Source organism: Cryptomeria japonica, chromosome 6 (genome assembly GCF_030272615.1).
Source record: "Cryptomeria japonica chromosome 6, Sugi_1.0, whole genome shotgun sequence".
NCBI lineage: Eukaryota > Viridiplantae > Streptophyta > Pinopsida > Cupressales > Cupressaceae > Cryptomeria > Cryptomeria japonica.
The window spans coordinates 295,628,492-295,639,842 of NC_081410.1; positions in this window are offsets into that span (position 1 = coordinate 295,628,492).

An 11,351-nucleotide genomic window follows, 5' to 3' on the forward strand; every position below is an offset into this window, starting at 1 on the left:
TGATACTTCAGTGGTCGAGACATAGAGCAATAATGGCTTGTCTGGAACTAGGGACATTAGAATGGATGGTTGCATGAGATATGCCTTGATCTTGTTGAATGCCTCTTCACATTGATGGTCCCATTTGAAATGAACATTTTTATGTAATAGATGGGTGAATGGTTGACATTTATCTGCTAGTTGAGCCACAAATCTTCTGATTGACTGCAATCTTCCTTGTAGTGATCTGAGTTGACTTATATTCTTGGGAGATGCCATTTCCATGATTGCTTTGACCTTAGTTAGATCTACTTTTATACCTCTAGCTGAAACAATGTATCCCAATAGCTTTCCTGAAGTGACACCAAAGGCACATTTCTTAGGATTTAGTCATAGCTTGTACTGTTCTAACCGATCAAAGATCTTTTTCAGTATTTCAATATGTTCTTCTCTATTGTATGATTTTGCCAAAATGTCATCCACATAGTCTTCCATGAATGTATGCATCATTTCATGGAATATCGTTGTCATAGCTCTGTGATATGTGGCACCTACGTTCTTTAATCCAAAAGGCATGACGTTCTAGCAAAAAGTACCCCACGGACATTTGAAAGTTGTCTTTTCTTGGTCTTCAGGTGCTATTTTAATCTGATTATATCCGGAGAAACCATCCATTAGAGAAAACATGGAGTGTCTAGCTATTAAATCTACAATGATGTCAATGTTAGGCAAAGGAAAGTCATCCTTTGGACATGCATTATTAAGATCTCTAAAGTCTATGTATACTCTAATACTTTTATCTGGCTTTGAAACATGAACAATGTTTGATACCCATTGAGGATATGCTATAGGTCTGATGAATCTAACATCCAGTAATTTTTTAGTTCTGCTTTAACCAAGAGAGCAATATGTGGATGCATCTTTCTTAATTTTTGTTTGACTGGTTTGGCTCCTGGATTGACATTCAAGTGATGCATAATAAGCTCTAGATCCAACCCTAGCATGTCTGCATATGACCAGGTGAAATTGGTTTGTCTTCATGTAAAGAATTCCATATATTCTTTCCTTTCCTTTTCTATCAGAGAAGTTGCTAGATGTAGGATCTTGGGTTGCTCTGATGTCCCAATGTTAACTGCTTCTGTTGGTTCAATCAAAATTGATGACCTTTCTTGATAGTACTCAGGTAAAGTGTCAAATCTCCCATCTTCCGGTGCCTTGAGGATGTTTTCACCCTTAGATACGTCCTTTCTTTTTACTTTTTCCTAATCTAATGTTGCCAAGAAATGGTTTTCAACATTAGACCTGATATTGTTTTCTTTATTTTTGCTTTTGCGACTAGGAGATTTGGCACCCACTTGATTGGAAGATGCGTTGCTGAAATTCCTAGTTGAAGTTGTTGCGGGTTCGATTGCATTAAGATATACGGATATGGCATAGTCATTTGGAAAGGTATCAATGGCAGTATGTCCTTCATTTCCCCATTCAATATGTTTAGGGTGGAGTAGAGGTAAAGGATCATCTGGTTGAGATGTTTCGAGAGTATTTAGGGTCATGATTGAGTTATCAAAGTTTGTGATATGTATGTCAATGTCCAGAACGGTACCCTCATCAGAATGACCTTGCCCAGGAAGTTCTTGATCATCCTCAATTAATTCCAAGTCAATCGAATGTGATTCTAATTCAAGTGAACTAGTTCCTAACGTTTGTCCTGCATACGTGTGAACTACATCGACTCCTACATCTTCTTTAAAGCAATTTTCTTCAGCTGATTCTTCAGAATGATAGGAATCCCATTCCCATTCGTCAGAATCTATCTCACTTGCAACTTGCAATCTACAAATTTGTTCATATAGCTTTTGATGTGTTTCTTCTGTTTGTCTTGCTATATCTTTCCTTCTCTCATATTCAACTTCTTCTGGACTGAGATTGAGTTTTGTCAACTTTACTATCAGTTCTCCTTGATTAGTACTAGGTTCATGCTTGTTTTGATTGAGAGTTAATGCTGCTTGGGAGATATTATTGGTTTGTTTCTCTTGTTGATTTGAGGATTGTTTCTTTTTCCATTTCATGTTTGGTTGTGATCGTTGCTTTGCGGATGCTTCTTCCCTTTCAATTGCAAGTTGTTCTTGTCTATTTTCATATTCTTCTTTTTGTTGGTTAGAAGATGTGTCTTCTAGTAGAGTAACTTGTCCATACCCTAAGCTTGCTTTGTCTGTAGCTTGCTGATTATGAGGTTGGATAGGTTCTGAGATACCTTCTTTTCTTTTTCCTATAGGACCTATTCTAGTGTATCCCATCTTTTGAAGAATGTTGAATCCTTTTCCATATTTTTCTGTAGGTATTCTAACATTGTTGACCTTTTGTTGAATTTCTTCATCTTTGTATAGCCACTATAGCACATCTTTGTCTTCTATCTCTTCTGACAAGGTTCCAGCACTAATGAATGCTCCATCAAATATCAGAAGGTGTTTCACAATTTGTTGTTGTTTAGAGTTTGATGGTTTTCCAAAGGATTTAGGAGAGAGTGGTAACTGTGATATTGAGTATTCTCCATTTCCTTGATCTCTTAACTGCATTTGTTTTTCCATACTTGATAAAATAGAGGCAAAGGATTTTTCTTTGGATTGTGTGTTTGAAGATGACGCCTCCCTGTTATGAGGAACAATGACTTCTTGAGCCATTTTTAGATTGCTGCAATACTGGAATGGATTTGAATCTGTAGATATTGTGATTTCTTGTCCATCATAGGGAAATTTGACACACTGATGATAGGTTGATGGGACAACTCGCAAGTCATGTATCCATGGTCTCCCCAGGAGTATATTATATGATAAGTCTAAGTCTAGAACTTGACATGCTGTGTTTTTTTGTAAAGGTCCTACTCTGATGGGTAGTATCACAATTCCTTTGGAGGAACATTCTTCTTCGTCATAGGCTTTTATGGTGATCTTTTTGTGGGGATCAACTGCATCTTTTGAATATCCTAAGGCACGAACAAGACTCAATGAACAAATATTTAGGCAAGCTCCACCATCTATTAGAACATGTTTAACTCACGTTTTGTGAACGAGGACTTCAATATGCAAAGGAGTGTTGTGGGGGTGTTGCAAGGACATGTCATCTTCTTCGGTAAATGATAAGCAGTGAGGAGTTGTGAGGTGTCCCACCATGGTTTGGAATTGATTAATATCAAGATCTTTGAACACTGTGGTATCTACTAATGCTCGTTCAAGAATCTCTTTGTGTGCAGGTGACAGTTTTAAAAGTTCTAAGATGGATATTTGTGTGGGTGTTTTCTGTAATTGATCCACTAGATTGTATTGTTTGGTAGTGGATGGCGTGTTTGTTGTAGGACCCGGCAAAACAACTTTGGCTTTACTTCGTGTGACAACATGAGTAGGTTCATGATGTTGTTGTTCTTTAACGACGATTACATTTACCACATTGTCATATGTATGAGCATAGTTTACCTTTACTTTACCTTTACCATTTTGCCCTGTTGATGATTCACCCTTCTCATAATTAGGAAGCGGAGTTTTGAAAGCTATGTGAGATTCATTTGTTGTATGTCCATCCACAGTTATTATTCCGTTATCAATCAAATCTTGGATGACATGTTTTAATCATTGACAAGCATCTATTTTGTGTCCTTTGTTTCGATGGAAATCACAATAATGGTTGTCATTCCACCAAGCAGGTTTTACCTTGGGTTCAAAGTTTCTTTCTTCTAGTAATGTAATCAATTTGTTTGCGATAAGTGTTTTTAATGTGGACCCAAGGGGTTCACCAATGTTTGTAAATTGTCTTCAAAAGAAAGTTTTGATAGTTGCTTTTTGGTGATTGTTGTCTTGTTGAGGTGCTGCTGAGTGATTGGACAAATTGAAAACTAGTTGCTTTGGTTTTACATTGTTGTTATCCATTATCCTATCATTGACGACATTACAATTTCTATTCCAAAATTTTGGTTTATCATTATGATTATTGTTGTTAGTGTTGTTAGGAGGGTGAACTCCTTCTTTGAATATTTTCAACTCACCTTTCTTTATCATGGCTTCTTCCATTCTGATTCCATTATCAATCATTTTTGCAAAACTTTGATTTCCTTGCATTTTCAAGTAATAACTCATTTGATCATTTAAGTTGTCTATGAAAATGTCCATTTTTTCATACTCCAGCACTGTACGAGGATACCTCGAAGCTAACCGCCTCCATCATTGTAAGAATGTCATGAAGGGTTCTTACACAGATCTAGCATGGTTATTTCATGTTGAATGTTATAAGTGTATTGGGATACAAACTTATCCACCAACTGTGAAAATGATCTGATTCCTGGTGGAAGTTTTGAGAACCATTCCATGGCTAATCCAGTTAAACTTTTTGGAAATAGTCTCATTAAGTATGTATCTTCATGTGCAAACTCCATGCTCATTGTGCAAAATTCTCTTATGTGATCTTGAGGTTCAGTGCTTCTGTCATATTTTTCATACCTTGGAGTCTCAAAACCTTTTCATACCTTTTCCTATAGGTTTTGAGACTCTGAGGTACAAAAAATATGACGGAAGCACGGATAAGGACATATTTCTTGAAGCGAGTATCGCCTAACATTTCCTCTTTGCATATCTTGGATTTGTGTTTGCAATGTTTGTAGTTGTTGTGTGAGAGTCATGATAGGATTATCAGCATGATTTGTTCTTGTATGACCATGATTTTGCATTCTAGGAATATATTGATCTCTTCTTGTATCATCTCTATCCCTTCTTGTATCTTCGTTGGATTGAGCATTATTTAGAATTTCTACTTCCTCCCTTGTGGGAATGTAAGTTTCCTCATTGTTTTTGGTGTTGCTAGGAATTGACATGTTATTCATTTTGAGACCAAAGATGTCCTCATATTATTTGTCATTAGGAGGGGGACCATTTTTCTTTTGTTTCAATTTATTTACATCAAAATCTTGGGGGAGTGTAGCACTAGATTTGGCTAAAATTAGGAAATATTTTTCTTTTTCTCCCTCCAATAATTTCTTCATAAATTTGTCGAATTGATTAATTAATTCTCAATTAATTAATGTCTCCCCATACTAATCAATTCTTCTAATCCCTGATTAAGATTAACAAACTCAAGTTTGTTGAGATTAATTACCATTTCCAATTATTTGAATTTCTAAATTCAAATGAGCACATGGCTCCTAACTTTAACCACCCAACCTAACCATCCCCTAACTTAACCTATTCAATATAATCTTGGGTCTAACTAAACCTATCCTATCTTGCACATTCTAACCTCCTTATACTAACCTCTCATGTTGTGGATATTCTCTCCTTGAGACACATGGCACTTTTGCCACATGTCTCCTCCTTTGGACACTTGCCCTCTCATGAGCAAGGCTCCTTGACACTTGTCACCACAGAGATGACAAGTGTCCCTTCCTCCAACCTCTTCTCCAACTTCCTCAGTCTTGGCCCTTGATATCTTCAGATCAAATCTGGATCGTCGATTCCTGCCACCTCAGCTTTGGCCTTGGAATTCCTATAAATACCCCTCATTTTGGAGCAATATGGATCCAATCTCATATCAATTTATGCATTGTTATTATAGGCATATCGATCCCATCTCATATCGATTTAGGCATCATTACTATAGGCAATTTGCATTTCAATTATCAGTAATTAGCTTTGGATTTATCATAGTAGGTTCATCTAGGTTCTTAAATCATGCATTTCATATCATCTCCATAGTCAATCATGATCAATTAGCCACTCAACTCTTGAGTTGTCACTTTGGAGGTCATTGCTCCACTGAGAGCCCATCAATCCAACACCTTCAAGGTCCTCAAGAATAGAGGAAAATGGGACATTTCAAGGAAGGCTTATGGTTTGCATCTTTGGTTTAAATTTTCAATTAAGCTTTTCAATTATGCTTCTATTTGTCTCATTATATGTGTATGCCTCTTATACTAACCACATTTTTAGCATCACAATATCAGACCTAATTTAGGTCCACACACACTAAAGCAATGATACCAATCAGCCATGTCTCAAACATGATCACCTCCTGCATCCTGAATCTCTACTAGAAGCCGCACCAACACCACTTATGCATAATATCAAAAGATCTTCAACAAAGCTTTGTCAATGAAACCCTCACCAGATCAACAAACCAAGCTTACCGGCATATAAGATAGCATCTGATCACCAAAACAAAAACAACTAACTGAACAAGAATCTGAGTAGCATGAATAGTAGATCTAAGCTAATTTCATAAGCCAAAGCATACTGAAGCATACTGGATCAACATGATCTTACCAACTAGAAACCAATCATCCTACCAGGACCAACCAGATACTGGTAAACAACCAAAGCAACTAGTGCAGACGATGTTGCCATCAATGACAAACATCAATGCAACACATAATTAATTCCTCCAAATTGCCAACAAATTTAGCAGGTAGATAGAATAGAAAGTAATTGCAGTATACAGGGGGAGCCTTCCCTTATAATTAGGAGGGAGCATATCTTTCCTTCTGAGAGATATTTTCCACAGTGTTGTTATGAAATATACATTTTGTGAACCTTCACTAGTTTACAAAATTTTCACCCAACAATTTTTTGGTAAATCTGTTGGGGACATGAGCTACAATTAGTTTCTACTTTGGTTGGTCAAAGCTATACTCAAGGGTGTAGTAGTCAAGGTGTTGTTGATCGTATCTTTAATTTTTTATAAAAACATCATTTTGATTACTTACTTGTGCATGCAAGTTCTTCTCTTCAGAGAACAAGGATTTTTCCACCTACAAGTCAGAGATCTCATATTCCAACTGAAGCTTTAAGTGCACCGAGGCCTTTGGTAATTCCACAAGTACCAAGGTTTGTAATTCCTCCATTTCGACCAATGCAACTTGTTGCGATGACTACCTTAAGACCATGGGGACAAAAAAATGGTCCTCTCAATTTAACTCCACCACTTCATCCGCTTCCACAAAGGTCAAGGAAAAATATTCCCAAATTCTTTGGGGAGGGTAAGCAATACCTAGATGAACATATTGCAGCATTCCATATTACATGAGGGATTATGGGCATGGAATTTGAAGATGTAGCCATACGTATTTTTGTTGAGACTCTACAAGGTGGTATTGTTGATTGGTTTTATCATTTAGCATCTCAAACTATTGTATCTTGGGATGTTCTCAAGATTCAATTTGAAGCACGTTTTAAGCCAGTCGAAGATGCGCATGCTCTTTTGGCTCAATTGACTTCCATGATGAAATAGAAACATGAACCTATGAGGGATTTTGTGGCTAAGTTCAACTTGAAGAACCAAATTCCCACTACTTCTCAACCTACTAAGGAAAATATAAAATGTTTCTTTATAAATGCACAATTGTCAGAAGTTAGCTTCTTATTAAGGAGAACACCTTTGGCAAATTTTTTAGTAGTGCAAGCTCAAGTAATGGAAATGGAAGATCACTTAATATTAGCCAAAAAGATTAAGAAAGATCCCAACAAAACCAAAGTAAGTTTTTTTACTCTAGAAGCTTCAAGTTTTTCTCCTATGGGTACTATTGATTCCATGGTTTAGAGACTTACAAATGAAGTTCTTGCTTTGAATAAGTATATTTCTAAAACATATTTCATGCCCCATACAAATATGTTCCATGAATGAACTACCAAAACAATGCTTCTAGCTATGCAACTAGAAACTAGAATAAGTTTTCTTTTGAAGACATCATTAATTTCTTTCAAAAAGATGAAGGAGAATTAATTGGCAACTCTAGTATCCAGTTTTTGTAGTATCGAGAAGCTGAAGTAGAACATGAGAGTGAAGCATTTGTAGTTTGCACTTGTACACAAGTTCCTAACCAGCTTGATTAGTAGTCTGGTGATAAATCTAGAGCAATAGATGAACCTCAGTTGCCAATAACTCTTTAAAAGAGAGGTACTCATTTGCCAACTTTGTTCAAAGATCCAGTTGCAAATAATCAAGTAGGTTCACCTGACCTTTCTTCATCTAGTGTGCCAAAGAATGGGTTAGTTAATCCCAAACCTATTAGTGATGTGTCTACTCCACTTAATTTACAATACCAACCTTTTGACTTTATTGATCATGGAAAAAAACCAAAACCCAAATGTTAGAAGTTGAATACCTTAAAGCGAATCTTGAACAAATTGATAGGTTAGCTAAATTTGTCAAAGAAAAGGAAATTTTCCAAGTTCATGTAGTCTTTTAGAACAACTTAGCTGTTATTCCATTCACTGTGTCAAGTAGAATTGAATCCTTTTATATTTCTCTTCTCATAAATGGGTATAAATTGAGCAATTGTGTCATAGATCAGGATCTTTAAATAATGTAATGCCCACTAAGGTAGCTAATGCCTTAGGACTCACACTCAACAATACTTTTAGTAAATCCTTTTCAATGGAAAACAAATGAGTACCTTTGATTAGCCAAATCAAAGATGCTTAGTTTTTTTTTGCTACATATCCTAACAAAAGAATCAAGGTGATTGTCTTAGTAGTTGATGTTCCATCCTCATATGGTATGCTTTTGGGAAGAAATTTTTGTAAGGATGTTGGAGGTGAAATCAACATGGATTGGTCAGAGGGTAGGATACCTGTCAGAGGTGAAATGCAGAAATTATTCCCTAAGAAGGAAGTAAAGTATTTGGTGGTCAAATTAGATGATCATAAAGCTCAAATTTTATTTGAGTCATCTAGAATGGGAAACTCTTATCTACATATTTATGAAGTTTCTGAGCTTGCCGAGGATTGGGCTCAAGTTTTAGAATATAGTACATTTGAATCTTCCAGTAATGATGGCAGTCTCTCATCGGATGACTTTATGTCTATTTCTCCTTCTAATGAAAAATTTAGAGCTTATGTCAATTTCTTTGGATGATTAAGCTTCCAACTCATGGCTTGTTGTTGTGAACAGTGATAACCAAGTATGGTTAATGGAATTTGATAGAAGGTGTACCACTAAAAACTCTGGTGCTAGTGTAGTCCTCATTTCTCCTCAAGTTGAGTTGTCTCCATATTCTTTCAAGCATTAATTCTCTATTACCAATAATACTGTTGAGTATGAATCTTTGTTGTTGGGTATGGAGGTGGCAGGAAAGAAAGGTATTAGAAATTTACATGCATAGGGAGATGTTGAATTGGTAGTTTGCCAAATTAAAAATATTTACCAAACTTGAAATGACCAGTCAAAACATTATCAAAATTTGGTTTGGGAAAATATTGATTCTTTCAATAATTCAATGGTATCAAGGGAGTTTAACTCTAGAGAAGATTCACTTGCTCAGTTAGTGGCTTTCTTGATTCCTCATGATGATTTTTCCCAAGAATTTTATGCTATTGAATTGATTTGTAGGCCAAGTATACCAGATAATTGGGACCACTGGCAGATTTTAAATGATGATAAGCAAATTGTGACCTTCCTTGAAACTAGTGATGATTTTAATAACCTATATTTTGAAGAGAGTAATTGCTTTGATCCAGGAATGAATGATGTTTCCTCACATGACAAAGGTTTCCTATAGTTGAAGGGAAACAAGATTCCAAAAGGCTTGGTGTCATCGGAGAAGTTATTTGATAAGCATGACAGGTATGTCAAGCAACAACAAGTGTCATCAGATGATGCCATGGGATATGAAAAATACAATATTGGATTAGAAAGTGATCCAAAATTTGTTAACATTGGTAATAGTTGTACCCCAGCTGAAAGAGAAAAATTCTTATAGTTATTGCATCAATACATTAGTGTGTTGACATATTCATATGATGACTTGAAATATTTCAAGCCTAAAGAAGTACAACATGATATTCCACTCAAGTTTGGTACAACACCTTTCAACAAAAAACAAAGACAGTACAATCCCAAGATCTCATGTACCATATTTTCAAAAATTTAGAAGATGTTGAATGCAAAAATAATATTTCCAATTCATTATTCATCATGGACTGCCAATATAGTATCGGTAAGAAAGAAGAATGGGGAATTCACATTTGCGTGGATTTTCATAATCTAAATCAATCCTCTTTAAATGATAGTTATCCTTTATCAATGGTGGATCAAGTGTTGTAGATAGTCACTAGTTCATAGATGTTCTCCATGCTTGATGGCTTCACAAGTTACAACCAACTTGAGGTCGGTGAGGAAGATCAGCATAAGACTGCCTTCACAACTCCTTGGGGTACTTTCACTTATCAAAGGATGCCTTTTGGTTTGATCAATGCATGTACAACCTTCGAGATGGCCATGGACATGGCTTTCCAAGGTATTATTGGAAGGTACCTTGTTGTATATCTTGATGATTTAACTATTTTCTCAAAAGATCACGATAATCATCTTTGTCATCTAGAAGATGTCATAAACATGGAATATATTTGAATCCCAAGAAATTATTTTTTTAGGGTTACAAAAGGTGAGCTTCTTGGACATATTATGTCTAAGAAAGGTACCAAGATTGATTCAGAAATGGTTAAAACTATTCAAGGTTTGTCTTTACCTTCAAGTAAAACAATTGTACATTCTTTCTTTGGATAAGTTAACTTCTTGAGAGGGTTTGTACCAAACTTTGCTAAGAAAACACAACATATTGTGAATATGATGAAATGAAAGACTACTTTTCATTAGATTCCAAAAGGGAAAGTGATATTTGAGGAAATAAAAGAAGCAATAGCTCATGCTCTGGTATTGGTATGTCCTAATTATACCAAAGATCTCATAATGTATAGCTATGCTTCAAATCATACACTTTCTACAATTTTAGTTCAAAAGAATTCAGAAGGTATTGAGTCTCCTAAACTATTTATGAGTTGTCCTCTTAGATCTCACAAGCTTAAATATTCTCAAATGGATAAGCATGTTTATGTTGTGGTCAAAGCAGTGAAGGATTTCTGGTTTTACATCTTAAATTCACATGTCATATGTTTAGTTCCAGATACTACAATCAACTCAATTTTGAAATAGCAATATTTTGGAACTAAAAGAGGTAATTGGATAGAAAAGATCTAGGAGTATGACTTGGATATTCAACCTACCAAATTCATTTGAGGTAAAGATTTATGTCAGTGGATGGCAGACAACCAACGTGAAGGAGTTGTTCCCTTAGAAAAAGATTCACAAGGTAATATCCCTACAATGTTGTTTGTAAGAACCATGAATGAATGGTATTATAACATTGCTCATTTTCTCACTTATGGTGAATGCCCTACATATCTTACATACAAAGAGAAAAGGACTTTAAAATTGAAATCAGCAAATTATGGTCTTTGGGAAAATAGTTTCTATAAAAGAACTCTTAATGGCACTTTCCTAAGGTGCATAGAAAAATCTCAACAGGCTAATTTGTTAAAATCTTTTCATAACTTAGC